The sequence below is a fragment of the Hemiscyllium ocellatum genome, chromosome 19 (assembly GCF_020745735.1).
Source record: "Hemiscyllium ocellatum isolate sHemOce1 chromosome 19, sHemOce1.pat.X.cur, whole genome shotgun sequence".
Classification (NCBI taxonomy): Eukaryota; Metazoa; Chordata; class Chondrichthyes; order Orectolobiformes; family Hemiscylliidae; genus Hemiscyllium; species Hemiscyllium ocellatum.
The window spans coordinates 64632948-64644882 of record NC_083419.1 but is presented as its reverse complement, the minus strand read 5'-3'; positions in this window follow the sequence as shown (position 1 = coordinate 64644882).

Sequence of the window (11935 nt, the reverse complement as noted above, 5' to 3'; positions counted from 1 at the left end):
GACCTTTCCTCAGAACCAATGGCCTTGAGACCAGGCAACATCCTGATGAACCTTCTCTGCACTCCATCCAAAGCTTCCACATCATTCTGGTAATGTGATGACCAAAACTGCACACAATACTCCAAATGCGGCCTAACAAGGGTTTTATCCAGCTGCAACTCTTGTACTCCATACCCCAGTCGATGAAGGCAAGCATGCCACCTGCCTTAATCACCTTGGACTCCTGTGTTACCACTTTGAGAGAACTATGACTTGCACGCCCAGATTTGTCTGTGTTAATGTTCCTAAGGGTTCTGATATACAGTATAATTCACACCTACATTTGACAAATGCATCACCTCTCATTTGTCTGAATTAGATTTAGATTAGATTCCCTACAGTGTAGAAACAGGCCCTTCGGCCCAACAAGTTCACACTGACCCTCCGAAGAGTAACCCACTCAGACCCATTTCCCTCTGACTAATGCACCTAACACTATGGGCAATTTAGCATGGCCAATTCACCTGACCCGCACATCTTTGGATTGAGCACCCAGAGAAAACTCACTGCAGGCACAGAGAGAACGTACAAACTCCACACGGATAGTTGCCTGAGGCTGGAATCAATCAAACCCGGGTCCCTGGAGCTGTGAGGCTGCAGTGCTAACTACTGTGCCACCGGCCATCTGCCATTTCTGTTGCCAATCTATCTATATCCTGTTGTATCCTTTCACAATCGTCAGCACCAGCAGCAGCTTCACCAATTTACATGTCATCTGCAAACTTATCAAATGATCTCAGCAAATAAACCAACAGGGCTGAGTTTTATTTTAGGATCAAGCAAGACTGCATTCAAAACAACTCCTCACAATGTCAGACTCACTTGTCGATTCAAAATCAGTCTGACCCAGCCTCAAATATAACGACCCAGCCTTCTCTGGTTACTGAGGTAACGACATCTTTGAGGAAAGAAATTTCCCTGAATCTCCGTCTTCAATGGCAGACCCCTTATTTTGAAACTGTGCCCTCTAGTTCTAAACATCCCCGAATGAGGGGACCATTCTCTCCGAATCTACCCTCTCTAGCCTCCTCAGAATATGATCACATCTAATTCCTCTAGATGTTTCAATACAGGTTTGGTGGACAGTGAAGAAGGTTACCTAAGACTACAAAGAGACCTTGATCAGTTGGGTCAATGGGCTGAAGAGTGGCAGATGGAGTTTAATTTGGATAAATGTGAAATATTGCATTTTAGTAAAACAAACAAAGGTAAGACTTACACAATTAAACATAGGCCCTTAGGTAATGTTACAGGATAGAGAGGCCTGGGGATTCAGGTACATAATCCTTTGAAGTTTGCATCACATATGGATAGGAGTGATTAAGAAGGCATTTAGTATGCTTGCCATCATTGCTCAGAACTTTGAGTATAGGCGTTGGGACGTTATGTTGAGGTTTTACAAGACATTGGAAAGGCCTCTTCTGAAATATTGCCTTCAGTTCTGGTCACCCAGTTATGGGAAGGATATTATCAAGCTGGAGAGGGTTCAGGAAAGAATTACCAGGATGGTTTCTGAGAATGGAGGGTTTGAATTATAAGGATAGGCTGGAGTATAGAAGGTTAAAAGGTGACCTCATAGATGTTTATAAAATAATGAAAGGCATAGATAAGATGAATGGCTGGTGTCTTTTCCCTATGGTTGGGGATTTCATGACTAAGTGGCGTATTTTTAAGATAAGATGAGAAAGATTTAAAAAAAGATACGAGGGGCTTTTTTTTCTGCACAGAGATTGGCTCATAGAATCCCTGCAGTGTGGGAACTGGCCATTCTGCCCAATAAGGTCACACTGAATCTCTGAAGAGACCATAAGACATAGGAGTGGAAGTAAGGCCCAGCGAGTCCACTCCGCCATTCAATCATAGCTGATGGGCATTTCAACGCCACTTACCCACACTCTCCCCGTATCCCTTAATTCCTTGCAAGATTACGATTAAGAATTTATCAACCTTTTTTGAGAACATCCCACCCAGACTCACCCCTCTACCATCCCTCTGTAACCCTGCACTTCCCATGGCCAATTCACCCAACCTGCACATTTTTGGACTGTGGGAGGAAACTGGGGCACCCAGAGGAATCCCACACAGACACAGGGAGAATGTGCAAACTCCACCCAGACAGAGGCTGGAATTGAATCTGGGCCCCTGCTGCTGTGAGACAGCAGCACTAACCACCGTGCTACCCAGTCAAATTTTGGTGATCACACAAAGTCCTTCAAATTCTGTCTTCCTCATAAAGAATTTCATTTCCTATCCTTCTTGGAGTTAGTTTTATGACAGCCATCGTTAGATCATAACCAAGCTGAGTTCCACAGGCATTATCTTCAGCACAACTAGCACATACCTGCTGACCCTATTTAACTCTGTCTGGAACGGGATAGATCCAGCAATATTCCAGTAACAAACAACTACAGCAACATATTGTCAGCTTCTTGATCTGGATTTTAACTTCTTCAGTCTTCTTCACCTTGCTCGTAGAGCACCAATGGATTCACTAACTGATGTCGCTCAGCTTAGCTTGATTGTGCCTTTATATATCTTTTAAGCAGGATCAGTTTTGCAGAAGGTTGTTTTCCCAACCTCAGTTAGTTTATTGACTGGAAGGGCCAATTTCCTTACGATGTTCATCTTTTCTCTTCCTCTTTTCAGTTTGGTCTGCCTTAGTTAAGGTCTGCCTCAACAACTACACTTTAATTTTAAAATAGATTCCCACAGAGCATTGATCTCACTTGTTACTGAGAGCCATTCCACCTTTCCTAAATTACAAAATGTCAGCTTCCAGCCTTTGTCACCTTGTAGCCACGACTATCGTGTCAAACAGAGTTATTTTCATTTGTGATATCAATTCATTCATCATCTTATGAATGCTGCTTGCACTCTTTTAAAAAAACTTTAATTTTGTCTTTTCCCTACTCGAGTCCAATTTGTGAGTGAATTCATCTTTGTTACCTGTGACTCTTGCTGTCTTACTCTGACTGTCATTCCCTGCATTACTACCCTACACTATTAGCTTCTTATTTCTCATTAACCCCTTCTAAATCTCCCCTTCAATTGAACCACTCCCCATATATAATTCAAAACCCTTTGTACAATCTCAGTCATAGAATTTCCCTGCATCATTAAAGAAAGGCCAATAGTGCAGCTCATTCTTTCCAGTTCCCAACAAATTGCAACTCATGCCTCCCACATCATTTTTTGAGCCAAGCATTCACTTCTCTGATCTTATTTACCCGACATCAATTTGCTTGAAGTTCCGGTATTGATACAGAGATCATAACCCCTGTTGCACTGTTATTGTTAACATCTTATTCCCTCAATGGATCTCTGTCTTAGTCTTACTGATGTTGATACCAGCTTTGTGCATGACATCTGGTTCCTCCTGAACGCACTGCAAATTATCCTGTATCCATGAGAGATGGTTATGCTGGACAAGGGGAGCTCAGAGAGAACTGCATTTCACTCAGTCTCAGAGGTGAAAATTGAAAAGCGATGAATTTGGGTTTTCTGCTTCGGAATCTTATGTGCACAGTAAGTGTTGGTCCCAAGGCTTGACACTCAGGCCTTCCATAAACAAAGAGTCCATCAATGTACAAGATCTAAGAGAAGTTCAAAGTTCAAAATCACCCATTGTCCCCGCTCCTGGCTCTGAAATGAAGCTGATATACAGACAGAAAACAGGAGTAATGGTACTCAGGGGACCCCCTCTGTCACCAGTTGCAGGTCTAACACTCGTAAATATAAAGGCTTGAGCAGCAACATCAAGAGTGGGTGCAAACATTATCCTCAAAATGGTTACAACACATTACTGAATCCAGTACAGAGAGAGGCCATTCCCTTTGTATCTGTGCTGACCCTCTGGAAGAGTCAAGAGTGTGTTGCTGGAAAAGCACAGCAGGTCAGGCAGTATCCGAGGAGCAGGAGAATCGACATTTCTGGCATAAGCCCTTCAACAGGAAGGACTTCATCATTCCTGATGAAGGGTTTATGCCGGAAACATCGATTTTCCTGCTACTCGGATGCTGTCTGACCTGCTGTGCTTTTCCAGCGCCACTGCAGATCTCCAGCATCTGCAGTCCTCACTTTGTCCTCCTGACCCTCTGGAAAAGTCAATCAGCTATTTCCACTCCCCCTCCCAACCATTTCCCCATAAATGTACAGTCTATTTTTCTCTCCATGGGTCCTCGCCAAAATCCATAATGACAGCAACAATTGAATCTACTCCAAATCCTAAACTCCCACTGTGTAAAATGTTTTCTTCCTCATCACGACTGAGTCATTTGCCATTAACATTGAATAAATATAACTTGGTTCTCAATGCTTCCAGCAATGAGAACACATCGCTGATTTTCTTCATTTTTTAAACCATCTTGTTTACATTCATGTCAAATACTGTTGTCCCCAGCAGTAGCTGTTTCCCTTAATGGTAGGACAGTCCATTAAACAATTTACTATTGGAAGAGGCTCCACAAATATCCCCATCCTCAATGATGGAAGAGCCCAGCACATCAGTACAAAAGGTAAGGCTAAAGCTTTCGCAGCAATCTTTAACCAGAAGAGCTGCGTGGATGCTCCATCTCAGCATCCTCCAGTGGTCCCCAGCGTTACAGATACCAGTCTTCAGCCATTTGATTCACTCCATGTGATATCAAAAAATGGTTGGAGACACTGGATACCACAAATGCTATGGGCCCTGACAACATTCTGGCAATAATACTGAGGTGTTATGGTCCAGAAGTTGGTGCAACACTGGCATCTACCCGACAAGATGGAAAATTGCCCAGGTGTGTCCTGTACATAAAAAGCAACATCAGTCCAACCAGGCCAGTTACCGCCCCATCAGCCTACTCTCTATCATCAGTAAAGTGATGGAAGGTGTCATCAATAGTGCAATCAAGCAGCCCCTGTCAGTGATGCCCAGTTTGACTCAACTTCTGGCCTCATTATCACTATCTGAAACAAAAATGTAAAATACTGAAGAGACTTGGCAGCAACCATGCAGAAAGGAACAGCTAAGTTCAGGTCATAACCTGAGCGGTGATAACCCAAAATGTCAACTGTTAGCGAGTTTTGAGAAGATTTGTAGCTCAAGTTGAGGTTCTGGGTGTAAGTTTGCTCGCTGAGCTGGAAGGTTGATTTTCAGATGTTTCCTCACCATACTAGGTGACATCATCAGTGAGCCTCCGATGAAGCCTTGGTGGTATAGCCTGCTTTTTATTGATGGCATTTCCTGTAGTAATGTTATTTCCTGTTCCTTTTCTCAGGGGTGGTAAATGGGATCCAAGTCAATGAGTTCCGGTTGGAATGCCATGCTTCTAGGAATTCTCGTGTGTGCCTCTGTTTGGCTTATCTAGAATAGATGTGTTGTCCCGGTTGAAGTGGTGTCTTTCCTTATCTGTATGCAAAGATACTACTGAGAGTGGGTCTTCAAGACCATCAATAATACTCATACTGGCATAAGATTCACTAAAGAAGAGGAAAACAACAACAAAATGCCATTCTTAGATGTCACAGTAGAGTGAACAGCCAATGGGAAGCTTCAAACCAGCGTCTACAGGAAAGCAACACTGACGGACCAAATACTGAACTACAGAAGCAATCATCCCAACATCCACAAATTAAGCTGCATCAGAACATTATTTCAACGAGCCACCACACACTGCAGCACAGAGGAACTATGCAGAGCAGAAGAAAACCACCAATACCGTGTATTCAAAATGAACAGGTACCCAGTGAACACAGTCCACCAATTTCTCAGCAACAAACTCAAACAAGCGGGCGAAACCCTAGCCACTCTCCCCTATATCAAAGACATCTCAGAAATGACTACCTTAATCAGACCCCTTAGCATCATGGTAGCCCCCAAACCCACCAACACACTAAAACAGCAGCTCATGAAATTGAAAGACCCTATACAGACAACAAGCAAAACTAATGTCATTAACAAATTACCGTGCAAGAACTGTAACAAACACTATATTGGACAAACAGGCAGAAAACTAGCCACCAGGGTACATGAACATCAACTAACTACACAAAGACTAGTATCTTTACATACAGATGAAGAAGGACACCACTTCGACTGGGACAACACGTCCATCCTAGGATAAACCAAACAAAGACACACACAAGAATTCCTGGGAAGCATGGCCTTCCAACTGGAATTCTATCAAACACATTGACTTGGATCCCATTTTCCATGCCCACAGGGTGTGAACCACAGGAAATAACGTCACCAACCCAAGGAAACTTAAACACGTAAATAAAAAGTGGGCCATACCACCAGTGCTTCACTGGAGGCTCAGTGATGATGTTACCTAGTGTGGTGACAAAACGTCCAATAACGAACCTTCCAGCTCAGCGAGCAAACGTATATCCATGTTAACTGTATTTCTCTTTCCATTGACGCTATCAGACCTGCTGAGTATCTTGACTATTTCAAAGCTGCATTAACCAGTGTCTAATCCATAACCCCACATTATTTATAGCTAATCTAAGGGCTGGATTTTGACCTTGATAACTGACGCATAAAATCGAATGACAGCCTTCCTACAAGCTACCTACGCCACAAGCCAGATCCCAGCTTGAAGCCTTGCTGGATAGACCGTGTTTTGTTTTGTATTGGTTTAAACATATTTTAAATGAAACAATTTCTTTTAACAGTAAAACAGATGTTTATTAATAAAAGAAATAGATAAAATGGAATACACCAAACTATTTGCTTATAACACAAATTCAAAGTTATTCATATAGTGTAAAAGTCTAATCCAAAAACATTCCTATAAAAGTTAAACAGCAACAACCTGATCTTGTATAGTCCTCAAACACACCACTTGTATAGGACCCACACCAGAGAACCCACATCTAACACCTTGATCTGTTTAAGTTCTCTATGACTTTCGCTCTTCCTGACAATATCAGACCTGATCTGAAACGCACTCAGCTTTAAACTACCTCTTTAAGGTTTTATCCCAACACTTCTGGTCTCAGACTAATACTAACTATGTACTCCAAGGCATTGTAATTTATTTCTTTTCTTTTCCTTATCAGCAGCCTTGGTCAATCCAGTCATCTCCATTCAAGGACTCCGCAGGACTGTCCAAAACTCAAAGAGTTTACTTTTTTGAAAAATCACTCTTTGTAAGCTGTGGGCATTTTCCCTAAGCTTAAAAAAAATCGAGTTTTCAAAATCACCAACAAACCTTAAGGTCCCATATTTACCTTGATGGGTTTCAAAGCAATCTGAAACAAAAATCCATTCATGATGAACAGAAACCCACTAACTGGAAAGCTAAGCCTGCAAAACTGTTTTGAAAAAAATCACCATGACTACAGAAATGCTTCCAAGTTACACCCAAATATTCCACGTCTTAATACTGAAAAACAATACAATAAATGATTTTAAAATATATATAAACCATACTGTTGAGCTCTTAAATAGCTAACTGATAGCCATTTAAGGGTCTCATCGCCACTATCTTTCCCATAATGAAGGGAAGTCTATGCCAAGAGGGTGTCTAGCTATTTTGGTTGCATGAGCTGGAATTGAGAAATGGCAGGAGGGACTATCATCCCAGTCAGACTTCACTTCTTTGTTGGGGTCTGAAAACGTGAGCCCGACACAACCTACCCCATCCCCTCCCCACCCAGCCACTCACTTTCATATCGAGCTCATGTGCTGACCTGCACTGAGAATTCCAAAATTCCAAAACTGGTCTGTAATTCAAAAAGTGGCCACTGTTCACATCTGGCACTGTTGGGACTACAGACACATATCCAATTGGTTTACAGGTCTTTGGAGGTTAGATTAGATGCTCTACAGTGTGGAAACAGGCCATTCAGCCCAACACATCCACACTGACCCTCCAAAGAGTAACCCACCCAGACCCATACCCCTACCCTATATTCACCCCTGACTATTGCACCTAACACTGTGGGAAATCTAGCATAGCCAATTCACCCAGCCTGCACATCTTTGGATTCTGGGAGGAAACCCACGCAGACACGGAGAGAATGTGCATACTCCACACAGACAGTCGCCTAGACAGGAATCAAACCCAGGTCCCTGGTGCTGTGAGGCAGCAGTGCTAACCATTGAGCCACCGTGTCACCCCACAGCAAATATGCTTACACTGCACTACAAGGCCATCCAATACCATATGGTGGCAGCGAGTGAAGGAACAATATGAAACAACTCTCTGGCTTCAGCATAAAACTCCTACCAGTGACAGGTTCCAGTCAAGCAGGAATGTAGCTGTACTAGCTCTCGGTGGGAGGTGATGGAGTGGAGGGTGATGGGTGGAAGGAGATGGGGTGGAGAGAAATGGGGTGGAGGTAGATGGGTTGGAGGGTGGTGAGGTTGAGGTAGATGTGGAGGGTGCTGAGGTGGAGGGTGATGAGGTGGAGGGAGATGGGGTGGCGGGAGATGGGTGGAAGGTGATGGGGTGGAGGGAGATGGGGTGGAGGGTGATAAGATGGAGGGTGATGCAATGGAGAATGAAGAGATTGATGAAGATGAGATTGATGAAGATGACGTGGAGGGAGATGGGATGGAGGGTGATGGGATGAAGGGTGCTGGGTGGAAGGTGATGGGTGGAGGGTGATGGAGTGGATGGAGATGAGGTGGAGGGTGATGGGGTGGAGGGAGATGAGGTGGAGGGTGATGGGGTGGAGGGTGATGGGGTGGAGGGAGATGGGGTGGAGGGTGATGAAGTGTAAGGTGATGGATTGGAGGGTGGTGGAGTGGAGGGTAATGGGGTGGAGGAAAATGGGGTGGAGTGTAATGGGTGGAGGGAGATGGGGTGGAGGGTGATATTGTGGAGGGAGATGAGGTGGAGGGAGATGGGGTGAAGGAAGATGAGGTGGAGGGTTATGGGGTGGAGAGTGATGGGATGGAGGGAGATAGGGTAGAGGGTGATGAGGAGGAGGGTGATGGGTTGGAGAGTGATGGGTTGGAGGGTGATGGGGTGGAAGATGATAGATTGGAGGGAGATGGGGTGGAGGGTGGTGGGGTAGAGGGTGATGGGGTGGAGGGAGATGGGGTAGACAGTGATGAGGTGGTGAGTGATGTGGTAAGGGTGATGTGGTGGAGGGAGATGTTGTGGAGGGTGATGGGTGGAGGGGGATGGGTTTAGACGAGAGATAGGGTAGAGGGTGATGAGGAGGAGGGTGATGGGATGGAGGGTGATGGGTTGGAGGTGATGGGGTGGAAGGTGATGGGTTGGAGGGAGATGGGGTGGAGGGTGATGGGGTGTAAGGTGATGGGTTGGAGGGAAATGGGTGGAGGGTGATGGGGTGTAAGGTGATGGGTTGGAGGGAAATGGGGTAGAGTGAAATGGGGTGGAGGGAGATGGGTTGGAGGGTGGTGGGGTAGAGGGTGATGGGGTGGAGGCTGAAGGGTGGAGGGAGATAGGCTGGAGGGTGATGGGGTGGAGGGTGATGAGGTTGAGGGTGATGGGGTGGAGGGAGATGGGGTAGACAGTGATGAGGTGGTGAGTGATGTGGTAAGGGTGATGTGGTGGAGGGAGATGGTGTGGAGGGGGATAAGTGGAGCGGGATGGGTTTAGACGGGAGATAGGGTAGAGGGTGATGAGGAGGAGGGTGATGGGTTGGAGGGTGATGGGTTGGAGGTGATGGGGTGTAAGGTGATGGGTTGGAGGGAAATGGGGTGGAGCGTAATGGGGTGGAGGTGATATTGTGGAGGGAGATGGGGTGAAGGGAGATGAGGTGGAGGCTTATGGGGTGGAGAGTGATGGGGTGGAGGGAGATAGGGTAGAGGGTGATGAGGAAGAGGGTGATGGGTTGGAGGGTGATGGGTTGGAGAGAAATGGGTGTAGGGTAATGAGGTGGATGGAGATGGGGTGGAGAGTGATTGGGTGGAGGGTGATGTGGTGGAGGGTGATGGGATGTAGGGAGATAGGTTGGAGGGAGATGGTGTGTAGGGTGATGGGGTGTAAGGTGATGGGTTGGAGGGAAATGCGGTGGAGGGTGATGGGGTGTAAGGTGATGGGTTGGAGGGGAATGGGGTAGAGTGAAATGGGGTGGAGGGAGATGGGTTGGAGGGTGGTGGCATAGAGGGTGATGGGGTGGAGGCTGAAGGGTGGAGGAAGATGGGCTGGAGGGTGATGGGGTGGAGGGTGATGGGCTTGAAGGTGATGGGGTGGAGGGAGATGGGGTAGACAGTGATGAGGTGGTGAGTGATGTGGTAAGGGTGATGTGGTGGAGGGAGGTGGGGTGGAGGGAGATGGTGTGGACGGTGATGAGGTGGTGAGTGATGTGGTAAGGGTGATGGGGTGGAGGGAGATGGTGTGGAGGGTGATGGGTGGAGGGGGATGGGTTTAGACGGGAGATAGGGTAGAGGGTGATGAGGAGGAGGGTGATGGGTTGGAGGGTGATGGGTTGGAGGTGATGGGGTGGAAGGTGATGGGTTGGAGGGAGATGGGGTGGAGCGTAATGGGGTGGAGGGAGATGGGGTGGAGGGAGATGGGGTGAAGGGTGATATTGTGGAGGGAGATGAGGTGGAGGCTTATGGGGTGGAGAGTGATGGGGAGGAGGGAGATAGGGTAGAGGGTGATGAGGAGGAGGGTGATGGGTTGGAGGGTGATGGGTTGGAGAGAAATGGGTGTAGGGTAATGAGGTGGATGGAGATGGGGTGGAGAGTGATTGGGTGGAGGGTGATGTGGTGGAGGGTGATGGGTTGCAGGGAGCTGGGTTGGAGGGAGATGGTGTGTAGGGTGATGGGTGGAGGATGGTGGGGTGGAGGAAGATGAGGTAGAGGGTGATGGAGTGTAGGGTGATGGGGTGGAGGGAGACAGGCTGGAGGGAGTCGGGGTGGAGGGTGGTGGGGTGGAGGGAGGTGGGGTGTAGGGTGATAGTGTGGAGGGAGATAGGGTGGAAGGTGAGGAGTGGAGGGTGATGGAGTGGAGGGAGATGAGATGGAGGGTGATAGCGTGGAGGGTGATGAGGTGGAGGGTGATGGGGTGGAAGGTGATGGGGTAGAGGGTGATGGGGTGGAGGGAGATGGGGTGGAGAGCGATGGGGTGGAGGGTGATGAGTTGGAGGGAGATGAGGTGAAGGGAGATGGGGTGGAGGGAGCTGAGGTGGAGGGTGATGGGTGGAGGTTAATGGGGTGGAAAGTGATGGGTGGGAGAGTGATGGGTTGGAGGGAGATGGGGTGGAGGCTGAAACGTGGAGGGTGATGGGGTGGCGAGTGCTGGGGTTGAGGGTGATGGGGTGGAGGGAGATGGGGTAGACAGTGATGAGGTGGTGAGTGATGTGGTAAGGGTGATGTGGAGGGAGATGGGGTGGAGGGAGATGGGGTGGAGGGTGATGGGTGGAGGGGGATGGGTTTAGACGGTGATGAGGTGGAGGGTGATGAGATGAAGGGAGATGGGGTGGAGGGTGATGAGGGGGAGGGAGATGGGATTAGATGGTGATGAGCTGGAGAGTGATGGGGTGGAGGGTGATGGGGTGGATGGAGATGAGGTGGAGGGAGATGAGTTGGAGGTAGATGCATTGGAGGGTGATGGGTGGAGGGTGATGAGTTGGAGGGTGATGTGGTGGAGGTAGATGGGATGGAGGGTGATGTGGTGGAGGGTGATGAGTTGGAGGGAGATGAGGTGAAGGGAGATGGGGTGGACAGAGATGAGTTGGAGGGAGATGGGTTAGAGGGTGATGGGGTGGAGGTGATGGGGTGGAGGGAGATGAGGTGGAGGGAGATGAGTAGGAGGGAGATGAGTTGGAGGGTAATGGGGTGGAGGGTGATGAGTTGGAGGGGGATGTGGTGGAGGTAGATGGGTTGGAGGTAGATGGGGTGGAGGGTGATGGGTTGGAGGGTGATGAGGTGGAGGGAGATGAGGTGGAGGGAGATGAGGTGGAGGGAGATGAGGTGGAGGGAGATGAG